Genomic DNA, 26,853 nt, shown 5'->3' on the forward strand with positions numbered 1-26,853 from the left:
CCAAATCAGAAATCCCGGCATCGGATTCAAAGGGAAACTCCTCATTGGGATAGGACATCCCTACCCCACAGAGTGATGGGGGCTCTGACCATGAACAGGCGGACGGTTGCCAACTTGCCTTCAGGTCCTTCAACGACAACGTTGTTCCTGCTTTGCATGGACACGGTGACGCCACCAATTCCAGAAATTATGCCAGCTACCGGTTGCAGTTCCCAGTTGGATGGCCATTCTGAGTGAGCAATGATGGTGACATCAGCTCTGGTGTCGATCATTCCTGGTCTGAGGATTCACTCACCTTTGCAGAGGATGTTGCATTCAATGATGGGTTTCTGCGATCCCATGATTTGCACCCACAGTACAGTAGGGTTGAGGGGGATCTGTTCGTTTTAATTCTTTGGGAGCAGGAAGGCTTGTGCAATTGGTGTGTCCTGTGAAAGGAAAAAAGGCGTGTCTGTGCAGCAAAATTGGACAGAAATTTCTTGTCCAGATTGTACAGTTTGAATCTCTGGCAAAACAGAAATTTGCCTTGGGCTGTGGTAAGGGTCACCAAGTATTAAAATGTCCCAAGGCTCACCTGGTGGTCCACATTTGCCTGTGGGAACTCAGTGGAAACTGCCCTCTGTGAAGTTCAAAGATGATGTGTTTACCAACTGGCGCCTGGTTCCCATCTGAAGCGCTGCGTATGTTGGGTCCTCTTGATATGTTCCGGAATTTGACTGATTTTCATGGGTGGGACAGTGTGGGAGATGGCCTTTGATTTGGTGTCATGGCGCGGTGCCATTCCCACGCTGCACTGGCAGTTTTTTGGATTCTGTGGGTACTTTTGCTGTTTTTGGGGTTTATGATGATTGGTGTGAGGGTATTGGACTTGTGGCTTTTTTGGGCAATTTTTTACAAAATGTCCAAGTAGAAGCAGTGGGCATTTTCTTTGGAGGTCACTGCTGCAAAAGCTCCTGTGACTCCTTCAGCAATACCTTTGGCAACTGCCTGGGCTACTGTGTTTTCAGTGGACATGTGACGTGTGCAGTTTTCCACCATCTGTTCAATAGTGGATTCTGCGTCGAGAGGCAAGGACCTTAGGGTAGTTTTACATTGTTCATTTGCATTGCTCATAGCAAGTTTGCACAGCAGTTCCGTTCGTGCATCTGAGCTCTCTATTTGTTTTTCCAGAGCATCTTTCAGTCTGTCTACAAATTTGATAAAGCTGTCATCTATTTTTTGTTTAACATTGGAAAAATGCAGGGTAGGTGTGGAGTCATCTGGTGTGAGAAGCAAGGATGTCTTTGCTGCATTTGCTATGTCTTGTAATGTGTCTTTGGGCAAAGTGTCAGCTTGTTCTGAAGACTTTGATAAGTTGCCTTCTCCAGCTAATTGTTCTACTGTGAAATTTGGGCGATTTGCATCTTTTACATAATTATCAGATAATGTTTTTAACTGCTTTTTCCAGTGCTTTTCCCATAACATATATTCAGCAGGAATTAAAAGACATTGTGCTAGATTTTTTACATCATGTGGTACTAAAACATATGCAGAAAAAATTGCCTCTAAAAAAATTTTAAAAATTTGTGTGTTTCTTCCATGTTCCTTTCAAATTTTAAATAGTTCTGTCAATTGTTTAGCATAAAATGCTTCCCATTGAGCTTTATTTGTGGCACATCCTCTTCTGCTTGGTATATATGTTACCAGAAAGGCAGAAATTTTTTTACCTATTTGCCAGTCTTCATTTTGCGTGGCTAATAGCTTGACATTGGCCTATGGGTCTTGGCTGTTTTCTGAATCATAAGAATCTGTATCTGTGTTGCCAGAAGTGTGAAAATGTTTTTGTTGGCTACGGTGCTTTTTAGAATGAGAAGGGAGGGCTTTGGGGGAAGCCACAGAGGCAGGCGGGGCAGGGGGCAGGGCAGGGAGGTATGAGCAGGGGGTGGGGGGGTGCAGAGGGCTGGGGTTGGCTTGAATGGGTGCATGGAATGGGTGCCACAAGGTGGCAGTAGCACAGTAGGGATTGAGGCATTTGTGCAGGGGAGGGGGGAGCACAGCAAGCTGGCAGGGACAGGCATAACAGGGGGTTTTGGGAGAGAGGAGAGGGGAGAGGGGAGAGGGGAGCTGGTATTACAAAGACTGGCACTGGGAACAGAGTTTATAAGTGTGCTATTTTGATAACAGATAGTACAGAGCTGCTGAGAATTAAAGTTACTGGAATGTGAAGCCAAGGTCGTTGCCGTAGTGATGGTAGGGAGGGTAGCATTGCTTATGACTGTATTAGGAACAGGGAGGGAGGGTTGGTAAGGGGTCTAAGCTGCAGGGATAGCTGATGGGCTAGTGAATTCGAGCTGCACGGGGAGGGGGGGGGCGAGTTGGGGGGACGGGAAACCACGGCGGAGGGACTCGGTTGGAAAGAAACCGGTGGGGAGTGGGGCTGTTGGGGATGCGAGGAGAGGCTAGCTGGGACAGCAGGCTGGAGTGAGGAAAGGGGGGATGGGACAGGGGATGCGAGCGGCTTGGAGGGGAGGGCGGGGGGGGATTGTTTCCTTGCCGGAGCTACGGTGGGAGAGGGAATGGGCATAGTGTGGGGCAGGGGATCTCGCACGCTTGTGGGTGGGAGGGAGGACGGTGGCGTGTGTACTACAGCAGGAGTGTGGGGTAGGGAGGGGGAGGGGACAGACTGGGGCTTTGTTTTCGGCACTTGGGAAGGGGGTGTGGGTGGGTTGGGGAGAGAATAAAGTTGTTTTCTCTGTGCTTGGACAATTTCTTGAAATAAAGGAATGAAAGAAGTAACTTTGAAGTTGCCCTGAGTTTGCAAAGAGTAAATGCGAGTTCCAACTTGGCTCCAGAGGCCAGTTAAAGTGATAGAGTCAGAATTAATATGAGGAAATTGAGTAAAAAGCCATTTAATGAATTTTTTAAGGTTAGTTTTAGAAAGAGTGCCTTTAGAAAATTTGAAGAATAGAAGAGTTAGAATTTGGGAATAGAAGTCTCTTTCTAAGAGGAGCTAAGGGGAGGTTTGGTGAATAGATGCCCCATGGAACCCTACGACAGGCCAGCAGAAAAAAGAGATAAAAAAAAAAAAAAAAAAAAAAAATCCAGTGGTGACCCTGAACATGAAAAGCACGCTTAGAAAGAGGGGCTAGAAATGTTCACCAGGTCTCAGCCGATGGGTCAGGTCTGCTGGCTGCTTGCTAGCTGGTCCAGTCTCAGGTCCGGATCCTGAGGTTGTTGGACTGTCCTTGGTTGGGGCAGATCTTTATAGAACAAAAACCTGCAAGCCAAAGGTGTCAGCGTCCGAAGGCGGAACTGTTCAGAGAATGTCTCTCACGATCACCCTGATGAGGGGTCTCAGAGTGATGTTTGGGTCGCCAAGTGTAGCTGCCAGGGCCAGGGTGGTTCTAGCTCCCGGCTGCTATGGGAGACCAGATAGCTCCAAGAGCTCCCGAGGCAGAGTGCCAGCTATAAGCTAGCAAGGGACAGAGACTCCGGGACTTGCTGTGGAGGTTCCAAAGGCAGTTTATTTCTCCGAAGGGTTTCCACTAGCAAATCCAGTTGCATAGCATAGCAACGGGTCTTTATAGATATCAAAGGGATTGAAATTCTAACCAGTAAAATTATGAGTTGAGAAACTATCCAATTACTTTAAGATTCTAGGTAAGAAAAAGACCAGTCATCTAGTAAAGTTAAAAACCAATAGAAATCCTAAATGATAACAGGGGTTTTGGCAGGGAGGGGGGACATCTCTCATGAAAGGTTCCATTGTCTCAGGGCACAAAATCCCAAGGGCCTTTTTCAGGCACCATTGTATCATCCACACTCTGTGATGGTTGAGGTACTGCTGGTGTTATTGTCCTTTAATCTCTTCCTCTTAACCCTCCTTTCACTCCACTAGACTCCAGATTTAAGATGGCTCTCTTAGTGCAGGCCTCTATGATGAGGTTGAGTCAGTGGTGGATCGAAGAGCAGGCCCAAGATGATTTGTCTGCAGATATCATTTGCGTTTGCTTGGGCCAGCTCGATTAACACTACCAGCTGAAACTGCTGACTTTCTACCTGCTGCTCAACTTCTGTCCGGAGCCTCTCAATGAAATCTACAAAATGCTCAGAGGGATGTTGTCACTGTAGGGCTAGGAGTGGCGAAAGAACACAACACAGACTTTGTCAGAAGGCAGAAGAAGCAATTTATTGAAGAAGCGATCTTCAATCTTTTATAGGCTAGACTGCAGAACTAAGGATAGAATAAGCTCATTCATCCAAGGAAGGCAATGCCCCTTGTAAATATGCTTTTACCAAAATATCACATCTTTCAAGCACTCTCCTGAGCACAACAGCAGGTGCTAATCATTGTTATTAATTCTTTCCCTTCTGTATTCCTTTGAGTAGCTTGAGGAAACTCAAGCTGCTTTTTTCCCTAGCTCCTTCTAGCATCCACAGGATATGGCTTAATAGCAGTATAACTTATCTTAGGATCTTTGGTGGGCATGATGGTAAATGCTTTCTTGGCAGCTCCTCTGACACAGTTGAGAACAGGCCGTGGTATTTTTCGGCCTGTTTCTGTGTCTGAGTCCATACCCCTTTGCCGCATAAGTGATCTATAGTGATGGTATTATTTTCTGCATCAACAGTGTTTAAAGGACTTTGCAGGAACTCGGAAAGGAGGTCTTGTAGCAATCTCTTCCATGTCTCTCCCATAAGAGATACTCCCTTGGTATGAGGAGACATGAAAATAAATCTTTGAGTTTACCAGGGAGCAACACATCAGACAAAAAAGTAGCCTTTAAGCGGCCTTTAAAATATTCACTTTTATGCCCAAACTCTTTCTGAGCCCTGCAAAGCTCCTTTTTGTTTTGGTACAAGAAGGATTCTTGCTGGGTTCCTTCCCATCTGGCTATAAGCAACCGGAGTGGCAAAAGGTAGGGCCTGCTGTTCCGGGTTCTGGTTTCCAGATCCATCCCCTCTGGTTCCGGAAGCATACAAATCAGAAGGCGGAGCATTGGAACGAGAAGTCTGAAGAGGATGGGCGGAGCTACATGAGAAAGGGAAGGAGACCTGGGAAGGGTTATAACAGGAAGGGGAAGGACTTAATGTTGATGTAATGAGAGGAGGAGCCAGTGAGGGAGGAGGTGTGAATGAAGAGATGGAGTCTGATGGACCGGAGGAGTCAAGGAAAGAGAAACAAAAGGGAGAAGACTGGAAAGGGTTGGAAGGGGAAGTAGTGAGAAAGGGATTATGGGGAGAAGAAGCACAAGTGAGGGTCCACGCCATGTGGTCACCACCATCTTGTGCTCTTTGGGGGCCATTTTGGGTCACAGGGAACAAACAGCCTTTGAAGCGGTTTTCTATAACTTAGGAACTACCAACTGGGATTGAGGGAACAGATGAACGATTAGGGAAGGGACCCTGACAGCAGGGCCCTCGATGCCTAGGCAAGGGTGCTGAGAAGACTGTGGAGAGCCAGGGCAACAGTAGCTACCCCGCACCTCTTGGCGATCTGCTCTGTCTAGAGGACAAGGTTTTAGGAATGAGGGATAAGGAAAGAGAGACATGGGTATTAACTGGGGATAACTGATCTGCTGTTTCTCTACCTTCCCTTGGTTTAGCACAGAAGTCCAAATTAATATGAACAAAGGAGGAAATTTAGCTATGAAGGTGTCTTCCTTATTTGTCAACTCCATCAATTTTGTACTGACCCAGTCCCAAAAGGGGACACTCTGGACATCCTCAGAGGACACCTGTGGAAAGTGGAGGAACAGCCATCGAACAAAATATTTTAACAACCCCTCTGAAAACTTTTTCCCACTTTTCCCCAGGGCACCCACAACTTGGATAGAAATCTCCCTCTGCTGACAGACAACCTCACACCAGTCCTGTCTTGTGCAGCAAAATCTTCCTTCCCCTGTGGTAAAAAGCAAATTTAAAAGAAAAGGGTCCAGAGACCAGTCTGGGATGAAGCGCTGCCTTGTGCAGCCAACCTGGTGGCCTTTTGCTTTGTGGCTCCCCTCAAACCCTGGGAGCAGCGCACCCTCACACCCTCCACTTTTAAGCCCCCACTCCATAGGGACAACTCACCCAACCTTGCCTCTGGAACAAAAAGCCACAGAAAAGGTCTCATGTCAAGAAGAGATCCTACCAGGTGCTGGAAAGGTTGTCTCTTCAGCCCTGAGAGACCACCAACCAAAAGGTGGTGTGCTCACACAGGGGCCACTGATGACCCAAAAGCTTAACAGCTTTAAGAGTCCAAGACTTTTAGGGACAGTCTCTCCAACCGGTCCCAAAAAATCAAAGTCAGAGCCCCACGTGTGGCGCCAGCCTGATGCACTGCTGGATTCAACCCGCTAGTTCCTGACACCGTGTGAAGGAGTGGGCTGTTCCCAGAAACAGAGATCTGAGATACAGCTTAGCTGGGTAGAGGCTCTATGGCACTATGGTCTAATCAAGCACAGGCAGAGGCAAGGGTGAGGGAGAGATCTTCCGTATGGTTTCCAAAGAAGTTTATTACTAAGGAGGGTCCAGGAGCAAAAACCGAAGACACTGGGTGTGAAGGGACTTTTATACAGGGGAGGTTCTAGGGGAGGGTACAACTTCTCAACCAATGGGGAAAGGCTAGGGAGAAGCGTAATACAGGGTTTACAATAAATAATTCAACAAGGAAACACAGGGGGAGGGAACAATTTAAACATACCAATGGGGCTTCCAAGATGAGGTGATTTCAAAAGGGGATTTCCTAGCAGAGGGTTGCCACAAGGAGGGATTGACAGCTTGGCAGGGGGAAGGGCAAAGAATATTCCACAAGGGGCAGGAGTTTGGGTATGACAGGCAACTGGGTAGGATGGCACAACCTAGGCTAAGCAACATAGGGGAGAACAGGAACAAACTATTAAAGAAAAACCACATCTCTCCTAAACCATAAGTGATAAGAACACATTGCAACACTCCCAGTTTAAACCAGGCTATCTCAAACTCCCTCTCAGTTACTCCTAGCACACCCTAATCCCCGTCCCAGCGCTACCAGTGCCTCCCCCACTCCCCCCGCATTGTGGGGTCTGGGCTGTGCCCCAGCCCTGGCTCAGGGGGTGCTCCAGGCTGACGTGGCAGGTGAAGATGACCCCTCACTGCAGAGGGCTTCCAGCAGCACCGAGAGCTGCTGGGTCCAGTCCCCATTAGGCACAAGGTCGGTGGCCACCACATACCCTGAGAGCTCCTGCTGGCCCTCAGCTAGATCTCGACAGGGTAGAAATCTATCACAGCTGCGGCCAGGCTGGGAGATTGAGTGTCTCAGTGAAATGGACACACTGGGGCAAAAGGAGAGAGTAAGGACACACTGGGGTCAGCTGGGGGGAACTGGGAGAGATGGGAGAGGGCTGGTGTTGCACTGAGAGGGACTGGGAATGAAACCAGAGAGAGTGGGGAAACACTGGGAGACGGTGGAGTGGATTGGGGCAAAGGGAGAGGGAGGGAGAGAGTGGCATTTCAGGATTGGACTGAAAAAGGATTTGGAAAAGACTGGGAGACTGGGAAGGTACTGGGAGAGAGGGTGGAGGTCTGGGAGTGGAGTTAGTAGGATGGCAAGTGGATGGGGAATGGAATGGCTGTGAACCGAGAGGAATTCAGAGGGAGTCTGGTGACACTGGGAAGGACTGTGAGGACACCGGGAGAGACTGGGATGGACTGGGAGAGCCACCGGAGTCACTTGGGGTGAGGGGGCAGGAGGCCCTGGGGATGGGCACAAGAAGGGCTGATGTGTCTCACGTGATTCCCAGGGAGGTTTTGAGGGGCTCCAGGGTCATTCCCAGGGCAGGGCCCGAGGGGACGCGCTCTGCCCCACACTCAGCTCTGCGGTCCATGAGGAACGGGCTGGACAACTCGCAGTTGTGCCAGCAGCACCTGTCCACTGTAGCCCGTCCGTGCTCCATCCATTCCGGGTTGCTGTTCCAGTACCTGGCAACCTTGTCCCCAAAGGAGGTGTCTCCACGTACAGCCCCACATCGCTGCCAAAGTGCAGGAACAGTTCCCAGTTGGAGATGTTCCTCTCCACCAACCTCACACAGTTGGCGCCATTAATGAAGTCCCACTAGGACTTAACCATCTCCTGGAACAGCCCTGTGTGTGCAGGACACAGGTCCAGGGGTGACCCCCTAGGAGCCCCCCAGTAGCGTACAGTAGTCCAGAGCTCTGAGGCAACCCTGACACCCAGTGTCCTCTGGTCGCCACGAGACCCTTCTTCCCGCGGTCCCAGTTCCACTTTTCTACCCTTCTCTGCATTCTCCTCCACCTTTCCCATAACTCCCCAGTTGTTGGCCCCAGCCACTCCAACATCTGTTTAGGGCTCCCACCGCCTCATTTCCCTTTCTGACCCCACTGTTCCCACCACTGCCACCACTTCCCTTCCTGCCCCTCCCACTCATCCAGGAGCTCTGTGCCCACAGCTAGGGGGACTCCAAGTGACACCAGTAGGGCCCCAGCTGCTACCATGCACTCCATGACAAGGGCCAGGCAGGTTCTGACACCTTCCCGCTGCCAAAATTCCCCTGGTGGAGGGCGCAGGGGGAAAGGGAAGGACAAGAGTTGAGTCCAGGTGAGGAGCTCAGGGCGCTGTGGAACTACCTTGACAATGAGGAGTCATCAGTGCGAGGCACTCCGATTGGCTCAATTATTTTAGCACCTCTTCTAATTAGCTGAGAAGGGGCCCAGGAGTTTAGAGAAGCAATGGGAGAGAGCCCTCCCCGAGCACTGAACGGGAAAAACAGAGCCAGCGTGGGCACAAGGAAAGAATTTATTACCAACAAAAACACAGCAGCACAAGAAGGGATGGAAATCTCAACAACCTTATCTACCCACCTAACAGGGATCACCAGGACCATGGATCACCAGGGCTCTGCCCAGCAGCAGTCACTGGGGATCATCCAACACCGATCCTCCCACAGAGGTGGAGCTGGAGCAGAGCACGAATCTCTTCCCACAATCAAGGCACTCACAGGGCTTCCCTTAGCCGTGGCTGCGTTGGTGTCGGGTCAAGGTTGAGCTCTGTGAGAAGCTCTTCCCACACTCAGGACACTCATAGGGCCTCTCCCCGGTGTGGATGCGCCGATGGATAGTGAGGTTGCCATTTTGCTTGAATCCCTTCCCGCAGTCGGAGCAGCGGAAGGGCCTCTCCTCTCTGTGAATCTGCTCATGTAGGACAAGATTGGAGCTGCTCTGAAACCTCTTGCCACACACAGGACACTGGTAGGGCCTCTCCCCAGTGTGGATGCGCTCGTGGTTTCTCAGGGTGGAGCTCCACCAAAAGCTCTTCCCACATTCCAAGCAGGTGTAGGGCCGTTGTCCAGTGTGGATCACTTGGTGCCGCATCAAGCTGGACCTGTCGGTGAAGCTCTTCCCACATTCCCCACACTCGTATGGCTTTTCCCCAGTGTGGACCACCTGGTGTTGCTTTAGGTGGCCCTTCTGTCTGAAGCTCTCCTCACATTTCCCACACTTGTAGGGCTTCTCCCCAGTGTGGATCATCTGGTGCCGGATCAGCTTGGATCTGTAGCTGAAACCCTTCCCACATTCCAAGCACTTGTGGGGCTTCTCCCCTCCATGAGGATTCTCCAACAGCTCTGAGCCCCACCTGGATCTCCGGCTGCCTTCCTGGCACAGGGAGGGTCTTTCCTGCTCGCAGCGCTCAGGGCTGGGTGTGCAGCCCCTCCTAGTAAGAGGTCTCTGGGCCTCTTCCTCCTCCTCAATCCGCCAACGCCTTAGGAATGACAAACCTTTGTGGAAAAAACAAGAGGAGAGCGCCTTGGGCTGGGAGTTCCTCCTCACCCAAGTTCACCGCAAGAAATCACTGAACATCTTGTGTCTGCAGGAAGCACCTGAACACCAAGACCCCAATTGAAAATACTCTAGATATTCAAGACATAAATCAAAACAGCCCCAAACAGCAAAATTCAGCAAACCCCCTCCCCCCTCCAAAACACAAAGATTCAGACCCTGCAAAAAACCAAAGCACAAACATTCTTCACAATTAATCTCCAAAACACCAAGATTCACTCCAGTGAAAGTCATGAATCCCTCTCCCCTGTCACCTGCTACGTGTGGGGGGGCAATGCTCCTGGGGCTGAGGAGAGGCTGCCGACACAGGGAGGGGTGAAACTTTGTGCTGCTTCCTGTGTCTGCTCCTCCTCCTCCTATGTGTCCCTGCTCTCCCTCACACTCCTCTTCCTTATACTATTCCTCCTCGTTCTGCACAATCCTACCTCTTCCTCCCACATGCAGCATTTGACCATTTTGTTCTTCAACCCTGCTTCTCCTTCCCTTCTCCTGCTGCCCCCAGGCCCAGAACCCACTGCCAGCTCCCTCTTCCCCCCAAACCCACAGCATCCCAGTGCAGGGGTAGGGATGGAGCTGCGGCAGCTTGGGCTGGGGCAGCGCTCGGCTCTTGGCCGCTCCCACCCACACTCGGTCCCCACTGCAGCCGCTCCCGCCACGACAGCGCGGGGTTGCCCGGCCTTGGCGCTGCCCCCTCCCACCTCCCCAAATTCCTCTCACGGGGGGCGCTGGGGCCCGGGGAGGTGCAGGTGGGGTCCAGGTGGGGAATGCTGGGAGCTGCGGCTCTGCCTGGACCCCAATAGAAGGAAGAACAAGAAAGTGTCTTTACAAACAGATGCTGGGGCTTGGAGATAGAGCCAGGGACGGGTACATAAGGAAGTGACAGCAGAAGCCATCAGGTTCAGAAAATGTAATTAATTGACCACACGGACAGCTCCTCAGCCAAGTACCTGCTAAATTCATAAACTCCCAGAAAAAGAATAAAGACTTAACAGAGCCATGAATATGGTTAGCTATACAAAAGTGGGATGAATATTAAGGGGGGATGCAGTGGGTGCATTGGAAAGTCTCTAACTCTCAAATATTTCAGCCAAGTGGAAGAAGCCTCTGTGAAATGTCTGAATGTTAAGGCTAAAAAGCATCTTTCAGTATCTGGGAAAAAAAAAAAGCACAAATAGAAGGGAAAAAGGTTAAATATTTGGGACATATATTGACTGAAGGTTTGTGCTGTATTGACCCAGAGAAGGACTAGGGAATCTCAGAAGTAACGTTACCCAGCAATAAAGTGGAGCTGGGACAATTCTGAGAACTAATAAGGAATTGCAGGACCTGGATTGAAGATTCTCTGTTCAAGCCAGAACATTGTATGAGTTTTTAAACCCAGACAGCCTCAATATTGTGGTATGGATTCAAGAAACAGCAAAACTTCAGAAAATAAAATAAAACCAAAATGATTGGTGCCCCAGCCATGGCTCTTCCAGACTCAGTCAAGAAATTATAATTGTACGTGTGTTATAGTACATATTATATTATTGGCTTTTGGCAAATATTAAAATGAAAGCTACATGTATGATGTTGGAAAACTTGCTGTATTAATATAGTTTAGTTTAATTTTGCTATTAACAAAATTTATAAATAGTACTGTGATAGATATATTTTCTTGGACTGTAACACGGTGAGGTTAAAAACTTTCGTTCATGTAACTAACTCAGAGAATGGTAGAAAAGATAATCAGGAAATTTTTCACATTCTTGGACTATGGGATTCCAGACCTCCAGGGAAGGAAAAAATGTTGGTTTACAGGTTGGGGGGGGAATGTGTTTGAACAATACATAGAAGACCAATGAATATGCAAGAGGCTGATGCATTAGAGAAGTGCTTTCTGAAGTGCTTGGCTGAAGGCCAAGTACCCTATGGGTAGAACCTTTTGCTTTATTGTTTGTCTCTTACTGCTTTTATTACACCTTTAAATACTTATCAGGAAAGTCAACCTTGCTTTTTAAAAAAGATGTTACACAAGGCCATGCCAAAGGAATTCTTGTGCTAAAATGTTTAACCCAGCGGCCAGAGTGGCCTAATTCTCTGCAGAATTGTGCAGACACAACTTTAATGGGACATAACACCCAAAAACTGATGGCAGGAGGATATCCTGTTGTTCAACTCTGGCACTAAGTTAAAGCTCTGATAACCAAAAGAGCCTCTACATGGAAGAGTAGTGCTCAGTTATTACAGAATGAAACTTATTCAGTGGCACAGGAGGATTTAGAATTGAGGACAGGGGACGGGTTTAACCCAGCCTCCTGTTTGAACAGCCTGCATAGGGGCTGGGAACAAACCCATGGCTGCATTCCAGTGACAGAGCTCCAGAGCCAGGACAGGAGAGATTGATGAGACATTCCCGGGCCTGAGGGACAAAATGTGTTTATGGATGGGTCTGCAAGGGCAGTAGAAGAGAAAAGAGTTCCAAGACATGCTTTGATTAAGGAAAGGGAATTAGAGCAAGCGCAGGTCACCGCCCACATGGTCAGCTCAACTGGTGGAGCACTGTGTGCTTGGAAGAGCCTGGCACTGAAATGTCCTGAGCAGGAAGGCTCAAATATCTGCTGGTGACAGCATGGCAGCTAACAGGGTGGCAAAAGCAATTCTGACATGTTGAGCAACCACTGGATCACTTATCAAGGTATTTCAATAACAAGTATTTCCAAGATGAGGGAATGGGGAAGCAACAGACTCAGACGGGGAACTCATTTTAAAGCAAAGATCCTTCAGGGGGTTATGGCTGCTTTAGGAATACAATGGGACCAACACAAGCCCTGGCACCCTCAGAGCTCAGGTCAGCTAGAAAGAATGAATGTGGGAATAAAGAAACTCCTTTGGGAGCTGGTGATAGAAATAAAGATGCCATGGGTACGGCTTTTGCCACTGGCTTTGGGAAGAAGAAGAGCCAGACCCAGGGCAGATATTCAACCATCTCCTTTGGAATTGCTGTTTGGAATTCCTTATCCTGGAAATTCTCCACCTAGTGGGGGGTGGTGATAAGGGATGCATATTTCAAACAGTCAGTGACCACAATCCTGTCTCCTATGAAATTTTTTGAAGTCTCATTTCATTTCTCTGCCTTAGTTTGCCTTTGCCTTGGAGAAAGGAATTTTAAAGGGTTTTTTAAGGGATGTTTCACCACTCAAGGAAGATGAGTTTAACATCTCAACAGACTGGGAATAGTTTAACATCTCAACAGACTGCAAATAGCTGAAAGACACCCACAAAGACAAAGACCATTAACAAAACGTCAAGAACCATTAGCAAACATCAAGGAACACCCATCCCAGACACTGTTCCCGGGAACAATTGGAGACACCAGGTCTGGAAAAGGCTGAGAAGGAAATCCAGGAGTGGGGATCTAATTAACATCAGAGAAGAAATCCGGGTTCAATTGGAAACCAAATACTACGAACTACCCAACTTAGAAGCGTTGAATATCTAACCAATGGATTTCAATGGGTTCAGGTGTATGAAAATTATGAAAAAACCTAGTAAAACTCACGTGCCATGGAAAGATGTTCTCTGCACACCAGGGCTATGTGTGGATAAAATTATTTCTGTCGCACATCCAGGCAGGAAGCAAGTAATCCCTTGACTCTTTAAAATATCAAGGAAAAAACAGATTAGAATGGGGCCACATGTGAGTCATCCAGTGGCTTCTCTGGAACAGCAGCACTGGTTTCAGGCAACCAGGAGAGGATCTTTGGAAATCCAAATTAACACTGCTGGGGCAAAGTACCATTTATCATTTAAATTACAGGATTACAAGCTGTCCTCGAAATAATAACCAATCAGACAGATTGAGCTCCTGACCTTCCTGCCACCCAACCACGCCAAAGAAGAAGGCAACATTTGTGGAAAATTAAATGACTGAAACTGATGTTTGCAAATAGATTATAATCGGGAAGTGGTGAAAGAGATAAAAACGGAAATAAGAAAAGAGACTCATACTCCACTGCAAATGTAGAAAGGATGGGAATGGGACAGGCTTTCACGATTCCCTGGCTAACCATGACCATAGACGAATGCTGTTCCTCCTCTGATGTGCTGCAGCAACTCTCATCATTTTCCCATGCATGACACTATGCTGAGTGCAGCTCATTCAGCAGGTGAGCAACGGGATGCAGGTAGCAGCCAGGCCTTCTGATCCAGAAACAGCTACAAAAGGACAGGGAGTGAGGGCACTGAGAACAATCCCAAAACCAGAGAGGTCTCAGAAAAAGAGATTGAGTAAATAGTAAGTAAAATATTGTAAAGACAGTTCTTGAGGAAAGAGGACAGAATGAAAGCAGTAAGATTAATATCGTAGTGGGGGTGGATATTAAAAGTGACATGCAGCACGAGGATCGGGAAGTCTGAACCTTCCAAGTACCTCAGCCAGTGGGGAAAGGGAGAGGGAGATGCGGCCGGGAAAAGGAGGATAAAAAGGAGGCTGCGTTTCAGAGACCGCATGGCAAATGCCGCAGGGGTTCTTCCTTTGTTCATCAATAAAGTCACTTTTACAGGATTCCTCTGTCTCCTTTGGGCACATAAACCTCTGACCATGTGAATTTTCCCGCACAGTCCTGGGGCCTCTCTCAAACATCCCTTGCCCGGATCGGGCTCCTGCCGGGGCTCCACGTGGGTCCCGGCTCCATCCCGAACTCACCCCCAGCTCCTACCACCCTCAGCTCCCGCTCACCCGGAGCTCCCGCCGGTTCAGGGCAGCAGCGGTTCCTTGGCCCGATGCTCGGGCCGGGCCCAGCGCGGGAGTCCCTCCTCAGGCGAGGTTTCCGAGAAATGGCGGAGCTCGGAGAAATGGAGGGGTGACCGTGCCGTCTGCACAGCCCGCTCCTCGCTGCGATTGGCTGATTCTGCTGTCACTCCTCGTTCCTGCGCGCTGATTAGGCCAAATGAGGAAAAGCCCGGCCTCGGGGCCGCCGCCAGAGCAGCCCTGGGGCGGGAAGGCACTATTGGCAAAGAGTCTGTGCGGGCCCGGGAGCGGAGGCAGCGGCCGGAGCCCGGTGAAGCGGCGGCGGAGCTTGGAGGCGGCCCCAGCGCAGAATCGCGGGGACGGGGTAGCCAACTCTGTGCTACCCGCAGGAACCGGGACGAGCCAGCGCTGCTCCGGCAGCGGATCCTGCCAAGGCCCCAGCGGGAAGGAGACCGCGGGCAGCCTCTCCAGCAGCGCCCTCTGCCCAGGGGGAACACGGGCCGGGCACGGCACAACGAACCCGCCAGAGCCCCCTGATGCCCCCTCTGCCCCGAGAGAGCCCCGAGCCCCCGTAGAACTGAACGAGGCTCCCACCTGCGCTGGGGCCGCCTCCAAGCTCCGCCGCCGCCTCACCGACCTCCGGCCGTTGCCGCCACTCTCGGGCCCGCACAGGCGCTGCCACAATGGCGCCCTTGGCCCCAGGGCCGGGCTTGTCCCCGCTCTGCCCAATCAGCGCGCGAGAACGAGGAGACGCGGCAGAATCAGCCAATGGCAGCGAGGGGCGGGCTGTGCAGGCGGCAGCAGCCTCGGCCCGCGCTTTCAGGGCTCCCGGGCTGTGTGAGGGGAAAGCCGGAGATGAGAACAGCCCTGGAACGGGCCCGGGCCCGAGGCGGGATTGGCCTGGAAACACAAACAAAGTTCTCCTCAGCTCCCGGCACGCCTTTCCCAGCCCTGCGCGTTCGCTGACTCCGGCTCTGTGGGAAGACCTGGAGTCTCAGTTCTCTTACCCCCTAATTAGGAGCATCAGTGCATGGCTTTGATTTCCCCCAAAACGGGAAAACTGCCCCAAACCCCTGTGGATGAGTGGAGGAGGGGCGAAATTTCTGGCAGAAAACTCCACATACTCAGAGCAGGAGAATGAGAAGTAAATGAAGACCCTTTAAACCTGATTTCCCCCATCCCTCCCTCCTTCCAGCTGTACCTCCTACCCTGGCAGTGCAGAGTGTGAGAAATGATGCTCCCTTTTCTTAAACTTTCAGAGATTTATTAAAGCTTAGCATAAAAATACACCAGAAGACCGAATAAGGAGAAAAATCAGCGCTGGGAGCACAGGACTAAACCCCCACGTGCTCACCTACGGAATGGATCTTCTGCCTTTTATGCCCCTACGCCCTCCCAAAGTCTTGTCAGTGAACTCCTTCTCTGCCGTCCATGGCTGGAGACTTTCTTACAGCTTGGCTGCAGGGCAGGTGTAGGAACAAGCCGGCCCTCCCCAAATGCCCCGACTACCTAAGCCATGTCTGACAATAATACATGGGGGAGGAGAAAGAGGACTATGGGAGGATATATTACAAAACCATCATTACACATCCATAAAATTTATCTTTAAGGTAAATACATTATTCATCCTTTAACTGTGAGAGGCAACCATTGCATTACTCATATATAACAGCAGGGACTGCGCCAGACCCCCAAATCAGAGGGGAATGGAACCAGGTCCAGTTCCCCTAATCAGTGGGGGCAGAGACTACCCCCAGCCCCCCTGTGTATTGCATCAACCTAATACATATTTACAAAAGGTTATGCATATTCAAACATTTTAACACAGTTCCTCCCCCATCCCACGATTTTCAAGGAGTTGTCTCACTCCGGATCATTTGTTACTTTTCAATATATTCAACAGGTTTCAATTCATTCATTGGTTAAGTGTTAACATTACAACTCTTTACCAGCATTAGTATCACGACACTACCTTTGCATTAAAAGATCTCTAAACTTTAGTAAAACTTCTATTACAAAAGTTAACCTTCTAAAACACATAGTATTCACTTTAACGACTGCTAAAGCAAACACTGTAGTATATTTATCACAGTGGCCTTGAGCTTAGAGCCAGGCTTGGGCTACGGAGTGTGACTGGGGCTGCCATTGGGCTTAGGTCCAAGAATGGTGTTGGCCTTAGGGCAGGAATTAGGGCTGAGTTTGGGAGTTCAAGCTAAAGCTGGCATTGGAGTGTGGGCTGGCACTCAAAGCTGCACTTAGGGCTTGAGACTGCCATGGAGGTTGGGCTTCGAGTTGCAGTTGGGGGTGGCCTTAGGGCTAAACGTGGCATTTGGTTTAGGGCTGAGGATTTGGCAAGGGGCTGGAATTGGGGCTGGGCTTTAGATTAGAGCTGGAATTTGGGTTAAGGCTAAATGTGCCATTTGCCTTAGGCCTGGTCTTGAGGTTGGCTCTGGGGCTGCACCGGTGTGGCACTGGGATGAGATTAAATCCTGGAGCATGAGTGTGTCTCACCATGGAGTGAGATTGAGCTCAGGATCAGGGTGAGCTTTGGGACTGAGCACATGCCCAGACAGACAGGGGAGATGTCATTGTAGGATATCTCTGGCATCGTCACAGCCCAGCTCAGGCACCACCAAAATGCAGCAAAAGGAGCTGGTTGGTCCCAGGTGCTCCCATCACTCAGAATATCCATCTGTCCAGTCTATTCAGCTGTCCTCGACATGCTCCCTCCAGGCTCTTTGCCACCTCCTCTATGGGAGAGCATGGGATATTGAGTGGCTTCTAGAACCCTGCAGAGTCCTTGAGGAGGGCAAGCCTTGCTTAGCAACAACCAAATTCTCTCCCTGTCATACACAGTATGAAAGGAAGCCCAGACCAATCCAAAACACTGGGAACATTCACAGTTCTCTGAGAAAATCCTAATTTATTTAACACTAACGCCCCTAAGAAGATCAAATCTCAATCTGTAAACACATTCCTGGCAGTCAGAGGCCATGTGTCCAGTAGAATAGGGGAGCTTTCTGCAGATGGAAAAACCTCTTTGGTTTTATGTGAATCTTTTACAATGCAAAGCATGGGGGGTTCCCCACTGGAACAGAGACAGCATTCTGGGAACTGTCTGTGGGCTGAACACAAGTGGCTCCAGGACACTTCCTGCGGAAGTGTTCCTCTGGGAACAGCTTCTTGGACACGGCTGGGCTCCTCTTTTTACTTCCAGGCATTTCCTGCCCATCTGCATCCTCAGGGATGTTTGTCTCACAGCCATGGTTCTGAGGCAGCAGGGACGCCTGTCCAAAGGGCTGCCTCCCTCTACACTCTGGCAGCTCTCACCGAGGCTCTGCCAGGGGTGAAGGCTCTTGCAGAAATATCCCAAGGCTGCAGATCTTCCTCAGCCTGCTCCTCCACTGCTGACACCACAGAGTTCCTGCACACGGGACCACCACCTTTTCTTCTGGAGGAACCTGTTCCAGTACAACACCGAGGGTCTTCTGCTGTGCACCGCCACAGCATCCTTAAAGCCGCGGACTAGGAAGTGACAGCCCCTGGAAATTGCTGCTGTGTGTCTGGCTGCAGGAAACCCCTTCTGGAATGCTCTTGGTCTCTAGTTTTGCTTTCTGGATTTTCCTGGCTAATCTGCGTTGATAGTCGGCTAAAATCGCGAGGGTGCCGAGTTAACAGCGGCCGAAGCGCTGAGTGGCGGCCACGAAACCAAGCACAGCAACTCCCGGCGTTCGCCAGCCCCAGAGGAGGCGCGGGCAGCGTGGCCGAGGGTGGAGAACCAGCCTGGCTGTGCGGGAGAAGTCTCACAAACCGCGGAGCTTGCCAACCCAGTTAAAGCTGCTCTCTGCGCTGCCCAAGGTCTCAATCAGGCCCTTCTCCGGGACCCTCCCATGAAGCCGCCGCCTCCCGAGCGGAGATCGGAGCGGGCGGAGCCGCGGAGCACCGGGCTGGGGGCGGCAGCGCCGGGCGCGGTTCGCGGTGGCGCCGCTGGAGAGCGGGGCTGACCCGGGGACACGGAACTGTGCCGGGTTCCCTGCGGGATCCGCCAGCAGGAAAAACAACACGGGGCCGCGAGGGCTTTTCGGCAGCTGCCCCACGCTGAGAAGCCAAAAGGCACCGGGAAGGGGGAGGGTGCCGGGCTGTGCCGGTTCCCCTGTAACACCCGCCGGCACAAAGCTGTAGGACCGGGTCGCCGAGCCGAGGAGGAGAGGAACGGCGGAACCCACCCGGTTCTATGTGGTCCCTGGATTGTAGAAAAATTGGTTTTACTTTCCGAGACGAACGTAAAGCCCTTTTTTCTTCTCCTTTCTTTTTCCTTCCTTTCTTTTCTCTTCTTTTCCTTCTAGCTGATTGGGAAGGCAAGCTGTTCTTCTGAGGACCTGTACTTGGCTGTCAGGAAGGCGGCTTTGTTGTGAGAACCAGTGATTGGCGGGAAGAATGGGACTAAGAACAAGGAAGGAATCCCCAAGGGAAAAAAGAAATGAAAATATATCAACAGATATACCCTTAAATAGCCCCCTGGGAAGAAAACTAGCCTGGTGAAAATATGACTCCTACGTCAAAGAATTTAAGATGATACAATATTGTATAATAGGACAAAGAGAGAATTTGAGTCCAACTATGTATAGGGGCCATAGGATGAGTCTAACAAGGAATGAATATATCAGGTTTTAAACAACCATGTCAAAACTAAAGAACAACGCCGGTACAGATCTGGGAGAGGGGATTTTTCACCAAATAACCTTTCTAGCTCTGGCCTCTCAGTCCTGAATCTCAAGGCAAAGCTCCTCTGCACCCCATCCATACAAACAGAAAATCCTTGGGAAAAAAACTGACTTGGGTTGTGCTTTGTTTTCCTCCTCCCTTTTGCCACTTCCTGCCTTTTCCTCTCTCTCTGTGAACACTAATTCTTTGCTGTACACTTTCAGATAATTTAACTGCTTACCATATCAAGTGTAACACTTGTTCTCCACCCAAATTTAACAGGAGTAGGTGCTACTTCTCTTTCAGGTGAAGGTAAGAGCCTGAATGCGGTGATTTCAAAATGAATAAATTACCTTTCCCTCTTTCAGTCTGAAATGAGCTACTGCTACTTGCACTTCCCCTTCCTTTCCTCTCCTGTACGACAAACAGCCCCACTGGTATGGCAGGAGCTGGGCCTGGGAACTGCTGCCGTTGGAGCTGCAACTCCTCCTCCCGTGGCCGGAGCTCAAATCCCAGAAGAAGTGCTCGGTGAGCTTTAAGTTCTGGCAGCTGGGTTAGAGCCTACATGGGAAGAGGAGAAGGATCACCAGAACCCTTCTACTGCCGTGCTGGCTCCAGGGCTGGCTCCAGGGCAAAGACTGGAATGGAAGCCAGCCAATGTACAAACCCCATCTGCTCTGCCAGTTCCTGTGGGAATGAGCTGCTGCAGAGGGGAAGATTTGGGTGGGAATGTGGTTCTCTAAGAAGGCCATAACTAAATGCTTGTATGGGGATTTTGTCTTCTGGAGCAGAGGGGTAGGGCTGTTATTGGTTCCTACCCCTATATCCCATGATGATGTAAGGGGTGAGGGATGCCATGTGTGCTGTGCACTGGCAGTGATCATCAAGAAATCCTTCTAATCTTCTCCTTTGAGCTAGTCAAGTTCCTGGGAAAGACAGGATGAAAAAAATTAAAAGGTGCTCAGTTTTGTGCCCTTCTTCCCTTGTGGGGTGAGGGGCAGGAGGCAGAGGTCCAGCATGGTCTCTCTTTGATCTTTCCTTTGAGACAACACTGTCTGCTCCCACCACAAAGGCACAGAGGGGGCTCTTTTCCCCCCCCAGTAGGAAGTGGCTCTGCTGACTGCACTAAGAGTGCTAGAAGATTAGTCAGTGAACAACAACAGTTCAATATTGCCTAGAGGGGGTAGCAGGCAGTAGATGTGCTTCATTCTCTTTCCAGGACCCCACTGGCAGTACTAGAATATAGGTCTGTGAGGCTGAGTGGCTGAATATTGTCTGGGAGGGTGGCAAGCACTGGATAGGAGTCGTCTCATGTCAGCACTGGCCTGGCCTTTCCTGCTTGGGCAGAGTGAGCTCACTGTTCACTGTGGGTGTTCTCTTTGAGCACAGATTTTCTGTGTGTTGTTTGCACTGGGAGGGAGATTTCTAGGGTGCCTTTTGTTTCCTCATTAAAGGCAAATGATGGTGGGTAGAGCTCTGCAGAGAGTGAGATGAGGAAAGAAACAGGGTTGGTTGCCCCTAAGACCATCAGAGGAGAGGAACTGTCCCATTGTCCCCCATTGAGCCTCGTCAGAGGGAAATAACCAAGAAATTGTCCCTGAAGACAGGGTTCTGTGCAGCCTTGTGTTGCCTGCTGGAATGCGGGACCTATCTTCAAGTATGTGTGTGGGGGAGGGTTGGGAAATAAGGAGAATTTCTAGTGACATATTTTAACTAACTGTAGGCATGAACTGTTCCACAATGTCCCACCCACACTCCCCTCTGCTGTCCCCATCCCCACTGTGTCATGATCCCACAGAGAGACCCACAGGGGAGTCGGGGCCAGGAGAGCTCTAGAAAAGTGATGCGCACGAGTGTGCCAGTGTGCACAGCTCTGTGTGCACACACAGACACCGGAGTGCACAAGTGTGTCAGTGTGCAGAACTGCACACTGCACGTGTATTTTCTAGTGTGTCCAGGTGTAAGTGTGCCCGTCCTGCTCTGCACAGTGCACATGTGTGTGGGTGTGCACAGCACTGTTCACATCTGTGCTCTGCTGTGTACACGTGTGTTGAGTCTGTGCACAGCTCTGTGCTTGTGGGTGTGCACAGCTCCACAAGGGTGAGCATGGCTCTATGTGGGACATCCATGTGTTAATTACACTGCACGTATCAGTGTGCATAAGGTCCCTGAGTACAACAGCTCTTGTGCTTGTAGGCATGTGTGCATTGGTGGAGACTGTGCCTGGGTGGGTGTCTGTGTAGCACGGATGTGCTGATGTGTGTGTGTGTCTTTGGAGGGGTTTGTTCTTTAAATAGATTTCATTGTCATGTCCAAAGCTTTGATTTATACTGACCTTTTAAATCTAACATGTCAAACAAGTTTTTCAAATGCACCAAGGAACAAGTGGCATTATTATGTGCATCCACTGCTGTTCTTGCCCACATACCCTAGACACTGCTGCCATCCAGACGAGAGGCTGTGCCAGGTGCAAACCTCTCTATAACTGCAATGCTCCCTAAGCCAGTTCCCTTGTGTCAGCAGTGCTGGGCGACTGCCTTAGGGTGAAGCATGTGGGGTAGTACTGGGGTGGAAATAGCCACGAAGAACAGAACTGCCTGCTAATCTGTGTTTGTTCAACCATGCTTCCTGAGTCTGTGCTCTCTGGCCTCTGGCTGAGTCTCAGACACACTAAGCATTTCAGCTCCTTGTTCCAATACTCAGGAGGAATCTGCTATGTAGAAAAATGCTACCTGATGTACATTGTCTTCAGTGTCTGTCTTTCAGAGAAAGAGCAGCTTTTAACCCCTCAGTGGAGAGGTCCCTCTCAGGTTCTGCTCACCACTGAATCAGCTGTGGGAACCGCAGAGTGGGAGTGAACTCATTGCAACAGAATTAAAGGCCCTGTAAAAGAACTCAAAGAATAAACTATAACATCCAGACTGGGTGAGATCGAACTAACTCTGAAGCAGAGACCAGGAGATTACAAAAGAAGTACGAGGACATCCAAAAAGAGGGTCAAGCTTCCACCATCTGGCTCAAAGACTGTTTTAACTAACAATTTGGAGGGGGAAAGGGGTTGAACCATGTCAATTATTAATGTACTTGTCCTGTTTTAATGGATGGAAATTACAAGCATCTGTTGAGAAGAAGTACACAGGAAACCATAAGAGGTGCTGGGGCGGCTTCCTTAGGAACCAACAAGTAGAGTCAGACAGGAAATAGAGGGCAAGTTCACCACTGAGAAAATTGTATAGCCCTGCTATGGGCAGCAGCCCCGTAGGCATGGTAAGGTGGGGGCAAAAAGGCCATACCAGACCTCTATCACTCCTTAATTGGCTTTTAACAGGTAAGATATACCTGCTATGGGCAGTAACACCATCAGCATGGTAGATGGCCATACCAGGCCTCTGTGATTCCCTTTTGTCCATTGTGAAGAAGTGAGCTAAAGGAAAAGGTTAGATTTTTCTGTTCCCACTGTCCCCAACCACCTGAACAGATGCTAGTATGATAAAATTCAATTTTGAAAAGTACGATTGAATTATCAGAATAAAACAAAAAAGTAATCGCTTCAGCCAAATGAATTAGGAAAAGGAAAGGAGAGGATGGCTATAGATCAGTAATGCAATGGCTGGCTCCCACAATTAAAGGATGAACGCTGTGTGTATGTTCAAGATAAGTTTTGTGGATGTATAATAATGTTACTGAAATATATCCTCGCATAGTCCTCTTTTCCTACCCCTTGTATTATTGTCAGACATGGCTTAGGTAGTCGGGGCATTTGGGGAGGGCCGGCTTGTTCCTACACCTGCCCTGCAGCCAAGCTGTAAAAAAGTCTCCAGCCATGGACGGCAGAGAAGGAGTTCACTGACAAGACTTTGGGAGGGCGTGGAGGCAAAAAAGGCAGAAGATCCATTCTGTAGGTGAGCACGTGGGGGTTTAGTCCTGTGCTCCCTGCGCTGATTGTTCTGCTTATTCAGTCTTTTGTTGTATTTTTATGTTAAGATTTATTAAACTTTTGAAATTTTAAAAAAGGGAGCATCGTTTCTCACACCCTGCACGGCCGGGGTAGGCGGTGTAAGCTGGAAGGAGGGAGGGGTGGGGGAAAGCTGGTTTTAAGGGTTTTCATTTACTTCTCGTTATCCTGCTCTGAGTTCATGGAGTTTTTTGCAAGAAATTTCTGCCATGCTGGGAGCTGAGGAGAACTTTGTTTGTGTTTTCAGGCCAATCCCGCCTCGGGCCCGGGCCCGTTCCAGGGGTGTTCCTCATCTCCGGCTTTCCCCTCACACCTCCCGGGGGCCTTGAGAGCGTGGGCCGAGTCTGCTGCCGCCTGCACAGCCCGCCCCTCGCTGCCATTGGCTGATTCTGCCATCACTCCTCGATCTTGCGTGCTGACTGGGCAGAGCGGGGACAAGCCCGGCCCTGGGGCCAAGGGCGCCATTGTGGCAGCGTCTGTGTGGCCCGGAAGCGGCGGCAGCAGAGCTCGGAGGCGGCCCCAGCGCAGGTGGGAGCCGCGCTCGGTTCTGCGGGGGCTCGGGGCTCGCTGCGGGCGGAGGGGGCGTCAGGGGGCTCTGGCGGGTTTGTTGTGCCCTGCCCGGCCCGTGTTCCCCCTGGGCTGAGGACACTGCGGGAGCGGCTGCCCGCGGTCTCCTTCCCGCTGGGGCCTCGTCAGGAGCCGCCGCCGGAGCAGCGCTGGCTCGTCCCGGTTCCTGCGGGTAGCACAGAGTTGGCTACCCCGTCCCCAGGATGCTGCGCTGTGTTCTCTTCGAAGTTCGCCGCCGCCTCACCGGGCTCCGGCCGCTGCCGCCGCTCCCGGGCCCGCACAGACTCTTTGCCAATGGCGGCTTTGCTGCTCCAGGGCTGCTCTGGCGGTGGCCCCGGGGCCGGGCTTTTCCTGGTTTTGCTCAATCAGCGCGCGAGAACGAGGAGTGACGGCAGAATCAGCCAATCGCAGCGAGGGGCGGGCTCTGCAGACGGCACGGTCTCCCCTCCATTTCCCCGAGCTCCGCCATTTCTCGGAAACCTCGCCTGAGGAGGGGCTCCCGCGCTGGGCCCGGCCCGAGCATCGGGCCAAGGAACCGCTGCTGCCCTGAACCGGCGGGAGCTCGGGGTGAGCGGGAGCTGAGGGTGGTGGGAGCTGGGGGTGAGTTCGGGATGGAGCCGGGACCCACGTGGAACCCCGGCAGGAGCCCGATCCGGGCAAGGGATGTTTGAGAGTGGCCCCGGGACTGTGCGGGAAAATTCACATGGTCAGAGGTTTATGTGCCCAAAGGAGACAGAGGAATCCTATAAAAGTGACTTCATTGATGAACGAAGGGAGAGGCCATGCGGCATTTGCCATGTGGTGTCTAAAACGCTGCCTCCTTTTTATCTTCCTTTTCCTGGCCGCATCTCCCTCTACCTTTCCCCACTGGCTGAGGTACTTGGAAGGTTCAGACTTCCCGATCCCACTGCTGCATGTTCTCCTTAATATGCACCCCTCTTTTAGTATAACATCCTATATTCCTGGTTTTGTTAAGTATTTCTTCTTGAAATTCAGGAACTGCGCAGGGTCTTGGCTGACAGCAGCAGTCCGTGTCAATAATTAACATTTACTGAAACTTATGGTTTCTCCCATTACTTCCTGGTTTAGAAATCCTTGGTCCTATCTCCACGCACAGTAATCTTACTCCGTTCATACCTTTTTCGAATTTTCTCAGTAGTTATCTTTACTAACTTTAATTACCATTGGCTCAATCTCTTTTCATTGCTTCTCATTGATTTTGGGATTATTCCCATTGCCCTCACTCCCTGTCTTTTTGTAGCCGTTTCTGGATCAGGAGGCCTGGCTGCCACCTGCATCCCCTTGCTCACCTGCTGAATGAGCTGCACTCAGCAAGGTGTCCTGCGTGGGAGAAGGATGAGAGTTACTGCAGCGCATCAGGGGAGGAACAGCATTCGTTTAACCCATGGTCTGCCGGGGAAAAAAAACCAAAAATCTGACCCATTACTATCCTATTTACATTTGGACTGGAATATGAGATACTTATTATTTCCTTTTTTATCTGTTTCACCGCTTTTAACAATCAGCAGTTCGGGTAATTTAATTTTCCACAAATGTTGCCTTATACTTTGGCATAAGTAACTTGGTCAGTAAGGTCAAGAGCTGGATTTTCGTGGTCGATTACCGTTTCACTGACATCTTGTTATCTAATCCTGTAATTGTAATGATAAGTGGGTACTTTGCCCCAGCAGGGTTAATTTGCATTTCTAAAACTCCTTTCCTGCCTGCCTGGAACCGATATGCACTTCCAGAGCAGCCATTGGATGACTCACATGTGTCCCACCCAATCTGCTTTTAACTTGATATCTTTAGGGTTAGAGAGTCAAGGTATTATTTGATTCTGGCCAGGATAAGTGATGGGCATGCCACAGGTGTGCAGAGTAAATAATTTCATGATGCGTGAGCTTTACTAGATTTTTCCTAAACTTTATACAGTCTGAACCCACTAAAGCCCATTGGTTTAATATTCATTGCTTCCAAGTTGTGTAGTTCTCACGGTTTGGTTTCCTATTGCGCCCAGATTTCTCTTCTTCTGATGTTAATTAGGTCCCACTCCTGGATTTCGTTCTCAGCCTTTTGCAGACCAGGTGACAACAGTTCTGCCTTGGGGCAGTGTCTGGGGTGGGTGTTCCTTGATGTTTGCTGATGGTCAATGATGATTTTTTGATGTTTGTTATCTTTGTGGGGATCTTTTGGGCCATTCCCAGTCTGTTGAGATGTTGAACTCATCTCTGTTGAGTGGTGTAACACCCCTTAAAAACAAGCCTTTAAAATTCCTTTCCCCAAGGTAAACCAAACCAAACCTTAGAAGTAAAATTAGATTTTTAAGAAATTTAAACTTGGTGTATTGAGAGCCAGAGTGGAATTGTGCCGTTGTGTTCCCCAGCAGCTGTGGCAGTGCAGGCACAGAAAGCAGTGAAGCTGCAGCAGTGGCAGCAAGGATTGGCCCCAGTAGCTGGAGATGCCAAAGGAGGGTGCCCAGGCAGAGGATTTGAGCAGAGGATTGTGTGGGCAGGCGCAGGGGCTTGCCCCGCTGTGGAGCCCTGCGTTGCCTTCAGTGCAGGCTCAGTGGGGCCTCCCATGCTGGTGCTGCAGCTGGGAAGTGCAAATCTGCGGGGCTTGAGAGCCCCTGATCCCAGGGTGAGGGGTCTCCCCGTGCTGAGCTGTGCTGGGGCTGTTTCTTTGCTCAGAGACACATGGAATGGGCCATGGCACATGGCCACCAGTGGTGCTTCTTTGCTCTTCTTAGGCAGAGTGTAAGTCTTGGTCTAATTCCCTTTCCTTAACCAGAGCATGTCTTGGAACTCTTTTCCCTTCTCCTGCCCTTGCAGACCCATTTTGTCCCTCGGGCCAGGGAATGTCTCATCAATCTCTCCTGTCCTGGCTCTGGAGCTCTGTCACTGGAATGCAGCCATGGGTTTGTTCCCAGCCCCTATGCAGGCTGTTCAAACAGGAGGCTGGGTTAAACCCGTCCCCTGTCCTCAATTCTAAATCCTCCTGTGCCAATGAACAAGTTTCATTCAGTAATAACCGAGCACTGCTCATCCATGTAGAGGCTCTTTTGGTTATCAAAGCTTTAACTTAGTGCCAGAATTGA

The 26,853-nt window shown here is 50.3% G+C and overlaps 1 pseudogene; it reads right to left on the minus strand.

The window, feature by feature from the left end:
- Positions 1-26,853, minus strand: part of LOC130258910 (zinc finger protein 721-like) — a 415,188-nt pseudogene that overhangs the window by 104,548 nt on the left and 283,787 nt on the right.

The sequence above is a fragment of the Oenanthe melanoleuca genome, chromosome 13, assembly GCF_029582105.1.
Source record: "Oenanthe melanoleuca isolate GR-GAL-2019-014 chromosome 13, OMel1.0, whole genome shotgun sequence".
Lineage (NCBI taxonomy): Eukaryota > Metazoa > Chordata > Aves > Passeriformes > Muscicapidae > Oenanthe > Oenanthe melanoleuca.